This window comes from Tursiops truncatus, chromosome 4 (genome assembly GCF_011762595.2).
Source record: "Tursiops truncatus isolate mTurTru1 chromosome 4, mTurTru1.mat.Y, whole genome shotgun sequence".
Lineage (NCBI taxonomy): Eukaryota > Metazoa > Chordata > Mammalia > Artiodactyla > Delphinidae > Tursiops > Tursiops truncatus.
In genome coordinates, this window is record NC_047037.1 from 92669078 (window position 1) to 92684865 (window position 15788).

General features: G+C 32.4%; 1 long non-coding RNA gene across 1 annotated transcript in view; it reads right to left on the minus strand.

The window, feature by feature from the left end:
- Positions 1 to 1138: 1138 nt before the first annotated feature.
- Positions 1139 to 15788, minus strand: part of LOC141278485 (uncharacterized) — a 37314-nt gene continuing 22664 nt past the window's right edge. The window contains exons 2-3 of the long non-coding RNA XR_012331243.1: positions 5430 to 5469; positions 1139 to 1203 (exon numbers count right to left, since the gene is read on the minus strand). This is a non-coding gene — a long non-coding RNA (uncharacterized lncRNA). The remainder of the gene's footprint in view (positions 1204 to 5429; positions 5470 to 15788) is intronic.

The window sequence follows — 15788 nt, forward strand, 5'->3', positions numbered from 1 at the left end:
AATCAATAGACTACAGAAGTGACATGTAAAACCTATTTTTAAGAGAATGCACTGAAGCTATGCCCATGTCCATATGCTTGATTGAATCTAATATCCAGGCATGTATTTCAGTCCTGATTATAATTTGCTTTTCAGATGCCATGACTGGAACTTCACCATAGTCAATCCAGTAAGGTCATTATTATCATCAGAGTTTTTTTTTTTTGTCATAACTATTTTAATGGCTAATTGGATTGGATATGTAGATGCTTCATTGATCTCACAAAGTCCTCAATATGGAAGAGAATGAAACTTAAACAAATTATTTTTGTGAATGGAGATTCCCTTTTTCTATATACAATGAATAAACAGGAGAAATGGAGTTATTAATTTGTTTCACTAGTGAAATTACATTATTAACTATAATATGCAAACAAAATAGGTAATTTATTCCCACTTCCTTTAATAGAGAATTAATTTTGTAAGTCTTTTTTTTTTTTTTACATTTTTTTACTGTGGCTTAAATTTAAGATAAATTTACTTAAAATATACTCAAGACTAAGTCAGTTACTATTTTTTGCAAGGCTTAACATGAATTTATGCATCAGATATTTTTACCATCACACACTCATAACACAAACAGACACATGCACACACAAACACCATATACATATAGACACACAATCATCAATCTACACCACAGATAGACACACAGGCACACACAGACCAGCTGTTTCACTGAGCAATGTTCTCCTACAAGGCCTTTGGTTGACCTGTCTCCAGTTATTGATTTTTGGCTATTTCACTTATACCAGAAGGAAATAGGTAGTGATTCAATTTCCTATTACTCAATTTAGAAGTAAAGAATTAGTGTCACAGTGAAGAAAAAAAGAAAGCACATACTGTGTAAAAATGAAATATGGTATATTTTGTGAAGGGAATGAAGAAAAGAGACTGTTAACAAGAATGGGAAAGATCTAAAAAAAGGTAAAAAGCTTAATGAGAAAAGGTAAAGGAATGACTATGAAAAATGACAAGACAGATGGAGGAAGAGAGATGGGATTGAATAAGGAAAAGAGATTCAGTGAGCACAGTCTTCACTTTTTCTGTCAGAATGGCTTTCCTTCCTCATAACAAGGGAGAATATTTGCAAAAGGAATGAAGACACATCCATTTTCCTCTGGCATTTTTGGAGGTTGATTCTGCCTCTTCTCTGTTAAATTCCTAAATGTAATGAAAAAAGTAAGCTGACAAGTCTGAAGAACAGGTCAAAAAGAGAGTTCAACTATTTGACATTTTTTTTTATGGTTTAGTAAAATTCCTCTTCCACTATCACTATCTCCAGCCAACCTCCAGTACCAATGAGTTGCTTAGAACTTAACTGACATAAATTATTTCATTTCTAGAAACATATTTTTAAAATTCCACCTTTGTTTGGAAGTTCTTTTCCCTTACTTTCTAAAAAAGACACTCACTCTCTAATGCTGCACAAAATTTTTTGTCAGATTTTTCTTAAGCTAACATGCTAGCTGACAAAATAGTCTATTAATTATCAGAACTAATCTGATATTGTTTTTATTGGATACTTGTGGGAGCAGAAGAATAAGGGTATTTTATTTCTTTTTTTATTTGTTTTTCAATTTACAGCCATCTGACTCAAACCTGAAACTTGTGGCAGGAGTCCCATTAAAAAGAGGAATACAAAAACATGAATAAGCATTGTTTTTATAACTGAAAATTGAGACTAGGTTCACAGTTTTATAGAGACTTGGTTAAAAGACCTAGAATGATTACATATTTCAGAAATCTGTACTTTAGGCTCTGTCATGACTTACAAAAAGAAGCAAAAATGTGTGACTTTCCTACAGTAAAAGACTGGATTATTAAACAGGGACTCCGTCTTACTTCGTGATTAAGGATAGAGGTCTGAAATCAGATAACTTGGATCCCTTTTCTGCCACATTCTAGCTGTATATCTGTAGGTATTTCACAATTTTTTATATAAATGGAGATCATGATACAACTTCCTCAAGGGGTTGGGTTAATGATTAAATGAGAATAATAGATAAAAACCAATGAGCCCTTTGCTCAGCTCTTCTAATTTTTAAGAAAATTGTGTCATTATTACTTGAGAAGAAAACATGGTTTTAGTCATACAGTGAGGCCATAGAATACTGTCAAAACTTTGATTTAAATGACTTTTCTTCTATATGTGGACTCAAATGTTAACACTGAAAGGAACTTTAAACAGTAATATGTCAGGTTGCATTTCTGCTTAAAATGAAGAAAGCCACAAGTGAATGTCATACACTAAAAAAAAAAAAAACCTGAATAATCTACAAAATGACATATTTGAGCCTATTTGAGAGCTAAGGTTGTAAGACAACTGGATTAATTAAATTCCTGGGAGTACCAAACCCCTCTGAGGGGAGATGGAGACACACAAAATGTCTCAACTTTCACAGAAAACAGGAAGAAGAAGTGGAAACCATAAAAAGAGAGGAAAAAATGAAATTTTAATAAATTCTTAAAAGCCAAGTGTGGGCTACTGTAATAATGTAAAATCCTTGGGAGACCCAGACAAAAAGAGATATCTAATTCAAAGACAATTTCTCTTCACCAAGCTTCTATCAGGAGCTCAACAGAAATATTAGATGTGGCAGATTTGTTAGATCTCCTTTCATTGTCACAAGCATTCAGGAATGCCAATGTATGAGACTCAGTCATGAGTTTCTGGAGAAGCCCATTCACACTCTGGACACTGTTTGAATCCAAGCTGACAAGTTAACTTAGAAGAACTTAGAAAAAAGTCCTCTTCCTATTTTTTTCAGGTGTTCATGGACTTTTGAAAACTCTCGGTCCCTGCAGTCCACTGAGTACGAGGAAACAGTGGTAGACCACCAATGAAGGGATTGAGGCCTATCATACACTTAAGGTAACCACAGCAACGATAAAACAAATACCACCCAGACTATATTGATTCAGCTCACCACATTAACTGCCTAACAGGAAAGAGGGGTTCATTTCTGGACACAACTATTATTTGCTTTGGCCGCTACTTTTTCTTTATAAACAGTGTTTGACAATTAATAAAAACTTATGGAACACACATGAAAAAAATTAGGCATTATCAAGAGAAAAAACTCTCAAGATAGTTACATTTAGAGATGACCCAGATAGTAGAACTATCAGGAAGGGGCTTTAAAATAACTATGATTAATACATTTAAAAAAATCTAGTGAAGAGACTATTTTTAAGGGTTATTTTCATATTCTACATAGCAGAGAAAAGAATCAGTTATCTTGACTACAGGTCAGTAGGAATAATGTAAACATAAATACACACACCAAAATATGGGAAAAGAACAGAACATAAAATCAGAGAGTATTAAGATAATGTCAAAACAGTCTAAAATGCCTGGAATTGTTACCCTGAAGAGAAAAGTGAAGGAGTAATAAATACTGAAAGAGACAGTGTATAAGAATTTTCTAACATTAATGAAAACTTTTAAAAAGCACAGATCAAAGAAGCTCAGAAAACCCCAAGTAGGAAAAGTAGTAAGAATTCAAATAATGAAACAAACAAAAACATGGCCACATAATTTTCCAGCTGCTGAAAACCAAACATAAAGAGAAAATCATGAATGAATTCAAGGAAAAAAATAAATATTGCAGACAGTAAATTGAAAGTTTTGCCAAAAACTGTCAGATGTCAATGGAGAGACATCTTAAAGTACTCAAAGGAAAAAATGTTATTTTAGAATTATTATGGCCTTCACAAATGAAAGCAAAATAAAGATATTAAAAAGAGGGATAAAATTCATTGTCATCACTCTTATACTAAAACAAATATTAAGAGGAGTTCCTCAGGTAGAAATAATCAAATAGTAGATGGAAACTTGAATTTATAGAAAAAATGAGCATGGAAAATGGTGAAAATTGGAAACTTATAAACTGAATTTTCTTTATTTTTAATCTCCTTAAATGATAACTAGGTAAAAAATAGAAATAATTTTTACTATTTAAAATACACATAGGTTTAAAATATACATAGAATAAAATATGTGACAAAAATAGTACAATTGTATGGGAGGAAGGAAATGAAAGGATATTCTTGCAGACTTCTTACATTATGTGAGAAGAGGTATAATAATAATTAAAGGTACTTAGTGAGAAGTTACAGATATATGCTGTAATCCTAAATAACTTTAAAAAATAATATTAAAATATATAGCTAACTAGTCAATAAGGGTTATAAAATAGAAACAAAAAAAGATTAAACCAATGTAAAAGAGTCTCAGACAAGAGAAAAAATAAATAAAAACAGATGGGGGGAAAAAGAAAATAAATAGATTATAGATTTAAAACTCAACTATATCAACAATTACATTGAATACCTGATGGTATAAACTCTCCAGTTAAAGGCAGATATTGTAAGACTTGATTTAAAAAAAAGAAGGAGCACTAACTAACAGTATGATGTCCATAAGAAACCCACCTCAACTGTAAAGAAATGAAAGACATAAAAGAGTAGGAAAAGTTATACCATGTTAACACTAATCAAGAGAAAACTAGGATGTTATATTAATGTCATACAAAGGAGACTTTGGAAGAAGGACTTTTACTAGAGATAAAAAGAGTCATTACAGAAAGATAATGGGTTAACTAATCAATAAGACAACAATCTTATGTACTTAATAACAGAGCTTTAAAGTAAAAAAAAAAAAGCCTAATAGAACTAAAAAAGAAATAGGCAAATCCACAATTATAGTTTGAGATTTCAGCACTCCTTTCTTTGTAATTGATAAAACAAATAGACAAAAATCAGTTAAGATGTAGAAAACTGGAATAACACTGCTAGCCAACCTGACCTAACTGATACTTATAGAACACTCCAATCAACAATAGAAAACACATTCTTTTCAAATCAAATATAACATTCACTAAAGGTGTGGTGCTAACACCTTAGTAAATTTCAAAGAATTAAAATACTAAAACTCATGTACTCTGATCATAGTAGAATTAAGACAGAAATCAATAATAGAAAGACATATAGAAAATGCTAAAACATTTGGAAATTAGAGACCTCACTTGAAAATAAATTGTATTCTCCATTGGGATGAAATCATAGGGGAAATAAAATATTTTTTTACTGAATAAAAACAAAAGCACAACATATCAAAAGTTGTAGATTTCTCTAAGTCAATACTTAGAAATATGTAGTTTAAATATTTATTTTAGGAAATAGAAATGTCTCAAACCAGTAATCTAAATTTTCAACGTAAGGAACTAGAAAAAGATGAGCAAAGAAAACATAGAGGCAGAAAAAGGAGAGAAAAATTTGAGGTGAAAATAAAAGTTATGAAATGGAAAACAGGACAACAGTAGAGAAAATGAATAAAAGCAAAATATATTTTTGAAAATAATGAATACAAATGATAAATTTCTCACCAGTCTTTTTCAAGAAATAGAGGTATCAAATTATCAACATCTGAAAAGAAAAAGGTAACATTATTACAAATTCTACAGAGTTTAAATGGATAATTAACATCTTCCTACAAAGAAAACTCCCAGCCCAACAGGCTTCACTGGTAAATCCTATCATCCATTAAACAGACAAATACCAATTCTACACTTTGTTACAGAAAATAAAGGAGGGAAAGACACATTCCAAGTCATTTTATGAAGTTCGCATTACCCTAATACCAATGCCAGACAAAGTAACTGTAATAAGAGAATTATAACTCAATATACTTCATAATAGTTGAACTTCTATCATTACCTTAAACCATATTTAAAATATTAATTAAAAATGGAAAATAGACCTAAATATAAAAGCTAAACCTATGAAATTTCTGTAGGAAAACAGTAAAAAAAAATCTTTGTAACTTTGCATTTTGTTGTGGTCACCCTATGGTGGTGGCAATTTGTTTCAGATGTAATATAAAGAATAATGGCCTCTCAAGGATGTTCACATCCTAAGCCCTGGATCTAGTGAATATGTTTTATTATATGGTAAAGGCGAATTAGATGTAAATGGAATTAAAATTGTTAATTAGCTGACCTTAAAATAGAGAGTTTTTTTTCTAGAATATCTGGATGGACCCAATGTAATAATAACAGTTCTTAAAAGTGGAATAGGGAAGCAGAGAGAGGTTTAAAGATGCTGTACCACTGGCTTGAAGATGGAGGAAGGAACCATCAGCTAAGGATTACAGGTGGTGTCTAGAAGTTGGAAAAGACAAAGCAATTAAATTTCCTCTATATCCTCCATAAAGGAATGAAGGCATGCCAACACATTAATTTTTTTTTTTTTTTTTTTTTTTTTTTGCGGTACACAGGCCTCTCACTGTTGTGACCTCTCCCGTTGCGGGGCACAGGCTCTGGACGCACAGGCTCAGCGGCCATGTCTTACGGGCCCAGCCGCTCTGCAGCATGAGGGATCCTCCCGGACCGGGGCACAAACCCGTGTCTCCTGTATCGGCAGGCGGACTCTCAACCACTGCGCCACCAGGGAAGCCTAACACATTAATTTTTGTCCAGTGAAACTTCTAACATAAAGAACTATAAGATAATAAATTTGTGTTGTTTTTAAGCCGCAAAGTGTGCAGTAAATTGCTAAAGCAGCAAGAGACAATTGATTCAGATGTCAAGACTGTTGACATCACATATGCACTAAGAGGGCATGAAAAGATTTACTAACACATAATAAGGCTTTCTGGGGAGGTCAAGGTATCTCACAATTGAGAGAGCACGAAGGGGCAACTGGTTTTGGGATTTTCTTGATATAGGTGGAACTATGGAGAGGGTTCTCCTGTATAGCCTGAGGTTTACTTGGTTTGAACTTCCTGCCAGCACCAAATGAGGAAGCACCTGAAATTTTTTATCAGCTTTTCAAGATGTGGAAGAGAAGGCAGAGACGTATGAGTGGAGCATGAAAGCTGTCAACAAACATCAAAAATGAAATCAGACTTTATCATAGTGTACAGTTTTCATCAAAATTAGAATCTTCAGGGGCTTCCCTGGTGGCACAGTGGTGGCCCGCGTACCGCAAAAAAAAAAAAAAAAAAAAATTAGAATCTTCAGTTCTTTAAGAGATACTGTCAAGAAAATGTAAACACAAGCTACAAATTGGGGAAAATATTTGAAAAAAAGATACATTTGGCAACAGAACTATGTCCAGAATATTTTTTAAAAAGTGCTCTTACTACTGAATAGTAGAAGAAAAATATTTGAATACAAAGTACCAACAAAGATATACCAATGACACAGAACCACATGGAAAGATGTTCAACATCTTTATACACCAGAGTAATGCAAATTAAAACCACAATGCAATATATATATATATATATAATCTCCACTAGGATGTCTAACATTAAAACGACAGAGTTTCAAGTCTTGGTGATGATGTGGATCAAATGGAATTCATACTTTGCTGCTGGGAGTGCAAAATGGTACAGATACTTTGGAAAACAGTTTGGAATCTTATTATAAAGTTATATATATAATTATAATATAATCCTGTGACATTTCTCCTAGATATTTATTCAGGAGAAATGAAATATATGGCTACACAAAGACCTGTACATAAATATTTATAATATCTTTATTCATAATAGCTAAATACTGGAAAATTCCAAAATGTTGATTAATTTGAAAATGGATAAAAAATAGTGTATCCATACAATGGAACACTATGCAATAAAATGGAATGAACTACTTACTGTTGCATGCTACCAAATGTTTTGATACTCAAAAATATGTTACGTTAAATAAGCCAGATACAAAAGTCTAAATATGATCTGAATTCTTTTATATGACAGTCTAGCAATGGTAAAACTAGAGAGAAAGAAAATAAGAATTTGCCAGGGAACAAGATGAGACAAAGGGATGGACAGCAAAGGGACCAATGGCAAATTTTCAGGGTGATGGAAACAGTCTCTATCTTGACTATAATAATGTTTATATTACTGTATATGTTTGTCAACTCATTAAACTCTTAAATCAAAAATGATGAATTTTTAATGTAAATTACACCTCTCTAGATTGAACAAATAGGGTAAAATGTTAATAAACATTGAAAATTTTGTTTATATGTGTGCTCAAAATTCCATTCTTTCAATTTTGTCCCCTGTTTGAAAATCTGCTGTAATAAATGAGGGCCATAGGGCTTTGGAGTCCTGAAAACTTGCATTCAATTCCCAACCAACTTTATTTATTAACAAATGCTTAAGCTTGGACCATATTTTCCCCACTGCTAAGTAAGGAACACAATGTCTAACTAGTAGGATATGCAGATTAAATTAATCAACTTGTGTAAAGTACCTCTAATATAATGAATGCCAAAGACACGGTCCACTAAATTTTCTATAAAATTTTTCATTTCCTTAACTTACTTTATCAATGATGCCTTACTACCATGGAACATGAATAACATTGTCTCTTCTTGTATAAGTAGTCTGCAGGACGTCCATTTAGGTATTTCAGAAAGCTTCCTTGTATCTAAATATTCTTTTCACTGCTACATGTGATAGAGTATTGCTGCTAATCATTGTTTTAAGTTAAATATTGAAGGGTCCTTTAAAAATAAATACATATTATGGAGCATAAACAAAACTTTAATTCTTGATGAAATAGACTGTAAACTAGTTGGAGACAGGGAGCAGAGTTCATGATTCTTTCATTAGAATACTTGCACATAGAGTAAGTTGTCTAAAACAAATTCATGTTAAATGCAAAAAACCTGGGAAAGTTTCTACTGTTCTTTTCTATTCTTTTTTAACAACCATCTTCTTCCCCTCCCCTTACCTACTCATCCTGATCTTTTGATGTTATAATTTTTTTAAATTTTTTTCTTTTACTATCTACTTCAAATAGTACTTTTGTCATGAAGCTTCTTCTGATCTTATTTTAACAATCTCATTCTCTACTCACTTCATCATCCTGACCACACATAATCTCTTCCTTTTATGAACATCCACAGCACTTTTATTTTACTTTCAAAATTCTAAACTGAGAAACAAAAGAATTTGGGTTATTTTCCTCATTCTACCAGATTTTAGTCACATAGCATTCAGAAAGTTATATAATATGAAAAGCCACCATTTTCTCATCTGTAAAATGGATATAAAATTACTTTTTCTGTCCCTTAACAGGAACGGTGAAGAGATATAAAAAGTACAAGGTTCCTGAATGGATAAAAATATATATATTTATTATCTGGTGAGATGCTAGTTTTTAAATATTAAGTAAAGAATGATGTTAAACAACTATGTGAGATTTCTATGGCCCAAAGATTGAATTCTGACTATTTAACAGAGGAGAGCTGGATCCAAAGAAACTTGTGGAAAGGATAAAGAGACAACACAGCAGAGACCTGTATAGACCATAGATTAAAATTTAGAATAGAATAATGACATCAAATTCAATGGCAGAATGAAGAGATGAAGACTCTGATTAATTGCCTGAGATAATCTGCTTCACACATACACACTTTTTGAAACACACTTGAACTCAGAAACAATCCTAGGAAAGCAAGAGAAAACATCTTCAGTTGCTGAAACTGTATTCCTTAATTGTGGAATGGAGGTTTAAAATATAATTTGGATTGAAATACAAAAAAAAAGAGAAAATTACATGCTAAATCTGTATTTTCTACATGCACACCTAATGAACTAAGAACAGCAAGACAATATGATGGGGTCAATGAAGAGTAAGCTTTAAGACTAGTTATGTCTGGGTTCAAATTCCATTTTCCCACTTACTAAATAAATCACTTGGGGTAAATCATGTAAACTCCTTGACTTTTAAGTTTCCTCATCTGTAGAAATGAAATAATATTAGGATATAATTAATTAGGTAATTTTGAAAACATAATGAGATGAAGTGTTAAGTATCATTCCTGGAACGAAGTGAATACTCACTAAATATGCTTTATTATTATTATTATTTAGGGTGATATTTTTATTCTGCTTGGTATAATATGTGTTTCCCATCCTGTTAGATTATTGGTTATTTTTTTATTACAGTATCTGTATTATACGTAATTTATGTTCCAAACCAAACTTGAACTTTTGCTTGACCAGAGAAGTTACACAATATGTATTTATTGAACTGAGTTGTCAATTGGATTTTTTAGTCACTAATATATTTCCATTAGTTGACTTATAAAATTATCTCCAAAGGGCAGAGCCCTGAGGGAATATAATACAAGGCAAAGGAGTTTTGATGAGGAAGGGAAAAAAATGTCTTGAATGAGGTATTTCAGCAAACACAGGATTCAGTAAGTGCCCTTAACAATCCAGAAGCTGTATTAGTATCAATACAGTGCATAGTAATGACAGGGAAAAGGTGCAATGAGAAAGAAGGTGAAAGACACTTTAAAGTTTGCTTACATTAGGAGTGGAAGTCTTGGTTACATATAAACCTAGTCTAAATTTCTCACCAAACCCCATATCCCACATCCCTTTTAGCAAATAATAGAATAGTAGGTATCTAATGTTCTTTTATAAGATTGCAATTATTCTCAAGTCAGTTTTCTCCTCTTCCTGACCACTGTGGAGCATTATAAATTCTTCATTCTGAGAACAGACTTGATTTGTTTTAATTTTGGTAAAATGCACACAACATAAAATTTTCTACTTTAATCATGTTAAAGTGTACAATTCAGTGGCATTAACTATATTCACAATGCTGAGTAACTATCACCACTATCTAGTTCCAGAACGTTTTCACCACCCCAAACAGAAACTTCCTACCCATAAGCAGTCAATCCATATTTGTCCTCCTCACAGTACCAGGCAAATATTATTTTCTGTCTCTATAGATTTAATTATTTTAGATATTTCATATAAATGTAACCATATAATATATAGCCTTTATGTCTGGCTTTTTTAGCTTCACATAAGGTTTTCTTGGTTTGTCCATGTTGTAGCAGGTAGTAGTATTTCATTCCATTTTATGAATGAATGAATAATATTTCCCTGTATGGATATACCACATTTTGTTTGTCTATTAGTCCACTGATAGGCATTTGGGTTGTTTCTAACTTTAGGCTATTCAAATAGTAGTTCTACGCATATAGTGGACAAGTTTTTATTTGAACACCTATTTCCCACCCTTTTGGTTATATATCTAGGAAAGGAACTGGTGAGTTCATATGACAGTTCTATCTTTAATTTGTTGGAGAGCTGCCAAGTGCTTTCCATAGCAGCTGGACCATTGTATGTTCCCACCCGCGATGAATGAGATTACCAAATTTTCTACATCTTTGCCAACACTTATTTTCTTTTTCCTTAGTATAACCAATATAGAGTGTATGAAGTGCACCTCACAGTGCTTTTGATTTGCACTTCCACAATGACCAGACATTGTGCATCTTTTCCTATGCTTGTTGGCCATGACTGTTATCTTTTTTTTTTTTTTTTGAGAAATGCCTATTCAAGTTTTTTGACATTTTTTCACTGGATTGTTTGTCTTGTTGTTGTTAAGTTTAGGAGTTATGGGAGTCAGTCCTCTGACCCTTATCATATATATAATTTGTAAATATTTTATCTGATTCTTTTCACTTTCTTGATAGTTTCCTTTGATGAACAGAATTTTTCATTTTGATGAAGTGCAATTTATCTGTTTTTTCTTTTGTTACTTGTGTGCTTGGTGTCATATCTAAGAATTTCTTCCAAAACCAAGGTCCTGAGGAGATACCCCTATGTTGTCTTCTAAGAGTTTTGTAGTATTAGCTCGTTTTTACACTTTCAGTAAATTTTGAGTTAATTTTTGTATATGGCATAAGGTAAGGTTCCAGTCATTGTTTTTCATGTAAATATCCTGTTGCCATAGTACCATTTCTTGAAGGGACCATTGTATGCTTGGTCTTGGCACCCTTGTGAAAAGTCAATTGACCATAGATGTATAGGTTTATCTCTGGATTCTCAATTCTATTTCAATTATCTATATGTCTAAACTTATGTCAGTAATATACTATTTTAACATGTAACTCTGTAATAAGTTTTAAAATTGGAAAGTATGAGTAATCCAACTTTTTTCTTTTCAAGTTTGTGTTGGCTCTTCTGGGTTCACCGCAATTTTATGTAAATTTTAGGATTGGTTTTTCCATTTCTGCAAGAAAAAAAAAAGCAGTTAGGATTTTGATAGGAATTGTATTGAATCTTTAGATCATTTTAGTAACCTGTAGATTACTTTCATCTTACAAATATTGTCTTGCAACCCATGAACATGGAATACCTTTACATTTGCTTATGTCTTCTTTAATTTCTTTCGGCAATGTTCTGTAGTTTTCAGTGTAGAATCTTGCATCACTTTGGTTAAATTAATTCCTGGTACTTTATTATTTTTGATGCTATTTTAGATGGAATTATTTTCTTAATTTCCTTTTTGGATTGTTCATTGCAAGTTTATAGAAATACAACTGATTTTTGAGTGTTGATCTTATATCTTACAACGCTGCTGAATTTATTAATTAGGGCTAACAGATTCTTGTGTTAATTATTTAACATTCTCTCTATATAAAATCATGTTATCTACAAACAGAGATGGTTTTACTTCTTCCTATTGTATTTGGATGCTGTTAATTTCTTTTTCTTATGCTCTGGCCAGATTCTCTAGTACCATTTTGAATAGAAGTGTTGAAAACTGATATTCAACCTTGAAATTCTTGCAATACCAGCCTCATAGAATGATTTAGGAAGGCTTCCTTTCTCTTCCATTTTTTGGAAGAGTTTCAGATGGATTGGATTTAGTCCTTCTTTAAATGTTTGGCAGAATTCATCAATGAAATCTTCCTGTTTTGGCATTTGTTTGTTGAGATTTTTTTTTATTACTGATTCAATCTATTTTGTATAATTCTATACAGATTTTCTGTTTTTCCTTTAGTCTGTTTTGTTTATCTAATTTGTTGGTATAAAAGTGTTCATAATTCTCTCATAATTCTTTTTACTTCTCCAAGGTCGGTAGTAATATTTCTAATTTCATTTCTGATTTTAGTATTATATGTCCTTTTGCCTTTGTTTTTTGGTCAATATACCTAACAAAATTGGTTTGCCAATTTTTTTGATCTTTTCAAAGAACACACTTTTGGTCTTTAGGTTTTCTTTATTGTTTTTCTATTTCCCATTTTATTTATTTCCACTTACATCTTTAGTATTCCTTTTACTCTGGTAGCTTTGGGTTTAGTTTGCCTTTCTTTTCTAGTTCCTAAAGGTATAAAGTTACTCATTTGAGATTTTTCTTCTTTTTTAATGTAGATGTATACAGCTTTAAATTTTCCTCTGAGCATTGCCATATGTACGTCTTTAGGGATGTGTCTGTTAATCTCTTATGAAGTAAGTCCAAATTACCTTTTTGTTTTTCTTTGATGGATTATGCATTTCAACAGCCATCACCAACACCAAAGACATGAAGATTTTCTCAGATGCTTTATAGTTTTGCATCTTATACTGTCTATGTTCCATTTTTAGCTAATAATTATCAAAAGTGTATTACCTAAGTCTGGGTACCTTTTCCTTTGCATGGAACATTTGCAATTGTTCCAAAACCATTTGTTGAAATGGCTATCCTTCTCCATTATTTGATCATTGCTCTTTTGTAGATCAGTTGACTATATTTGTGTGGTTCTATTTGTAGGCTTTCTATTCTGATCTATTTATATTTTCTCTAATAGCGTGCTCTCTTGATAACTATAGCCATTGAATAAGCTGTGATATCATGTAGTGTGAGTCATCCAACTATCATCTTCTCCCACACCCTTTCCCTTCTTCCTCTTCTTCCTCTTCCTCCTCCTTCTCCTCCTCCCCCAGTATTTGGTTGGGTATTTTAGGTCCTTTCACTTTTCATATAAACTTTAGAATATGTTTGATAACATATAGATATAGATACAGATATAGATGTAGATAGAACTTCTTTGATTTTTTATGTGCTTTGCAGTTTTCCACATGCAGTTCCAATATATATTTTATTAGGCTTATACCTATGTATTTCATTTTGGGAGGTGTATTTGGAAATTGCATTTTTAAAATTTCAAATTACAAGCAGTTTCATCTAAATACACGGCACAACATAGTGCCTCTTGTATAGCACCCATTAAATAAATAGTAGCTATTATTATTTTTGCATGGGAAACTATAATTAAATAATAGAATGTGAGTTGATAGGGAGAATATAATTCTTAGAGAAATCAGATTGTTTATCAGACTGTGCTTGAATGATTTTTATAACAAATAGGTGTATTCTGTATTTTCAATAACCAAACTGATAGGAACTTTAAACTTGGTTAGCAGAACCAGTCTGTTAAAATTATGGATGAATTTGTCTGATAAATATGTTGGGCTTGGTAGTAAGACACAAAACTTATTTCTAGTGCTTATTATACACTAAAAAAATATATATATATATACATATATATATATATTTTTTTGCGTTACACAGGCCTCTCACTGTTGTGGCCTCTCCCATTGTGGAGCACAGGCTCCGGATGCACAGGCTCAGCAGCCATGGCTCATGGGCCCAGCTGCTCCGCGGCATGTGGGATCTTCCCGGACCGGGTCACGAACCCGTGTCCCCTGCATCGGCAGGTGGACTCTCAACCACTGCGCCACCAGGGAAGCCCCCAAATTATATCTTTTTAAAGACTATTTTGGTTATTGGTTTTCCCAACTTGGAAAATTACCACAGTCATGTCTCCTCTTTGATGATAGGAATATCTAATGAGATGATTTAACTGGAGGGAAAACATTACTTACTTGAAGGATAGGAGCGATTAGCAGTCAAACAATTTATCTCCAACAAATATTATTTTTTGAAAATATTGAATGAAGGCAACCATAATTGCCACAGGGAGCTAATGAGTTATTACTACTGCATACCTCAAAAATGTAATGTACCTTTCTTTTCCCTTCTGCTGCAACAAACCTGGGTGCTATATATTTCTTCAATCTCTTTATTTATAGATTCATGTATATCTATAAAATATGCGTGTTGTTGTTTGTCCATGGATGCCCAAATCACTTACAAAATTTAACCCAAATAAAAAATTTTAGTCTACTCTTGCAAAATAGGTGATAAACAAATATATACATTTATTTATTTATCCTATGAAAATATTATCTTTGGCAACAGAACCATACAAGTTTCTGTCATTTTGTGACATAATGGTTATTATCTATATTTTATCTTTAGTCATTCTGTTAAGTACTAAATGTTCCTTGCGGTAGGTCTCTTGTAAGTATGGAATAACATGACCTGAAATTTATTTTAGTATAAAAGAGATAAAATATCTTTTAGTCACTGACTGTTACCATTTCTTAAAGGAAATCCTTTAGGCTCTCGCTTCTAAATCTGTGCAGAAGCTAACTTCTTTTCACTACTTTCCTCCTGGTCAAAGCTACCATCTTCTTCTACCCAGGTTTTTAAAATAGTTTCTTATCCTGCAGCCAAAGTGGGCTTTAAAAAAATCAGATCACTTCATAACTTTATCCAAAATCCTCTAGTGGTCTCCCTTTTGACATAGAATAAAAATGAAAGTTCTTACTATAGCTTCAGGTCATTAAGGAATCTGCCCTGCTCCCACTTCTAGTCCCATGCTTACCATTTATTTCCTGACCTCTTCTCCTTCACTCCTATCCTTTCCACATTGGTCTCTGACGTTATTTCTAGAAATGCCAGGGATGCTTAAAACCTTTCCACTACCTGTTCCCTCTAATTGGAATGCTCTTCCTCCTTATATCCATATAGCTCCTTCACTCACATATTTCAAGTCTGTTCAATGATACCTTTTCCAGGAGGCTTGCCATC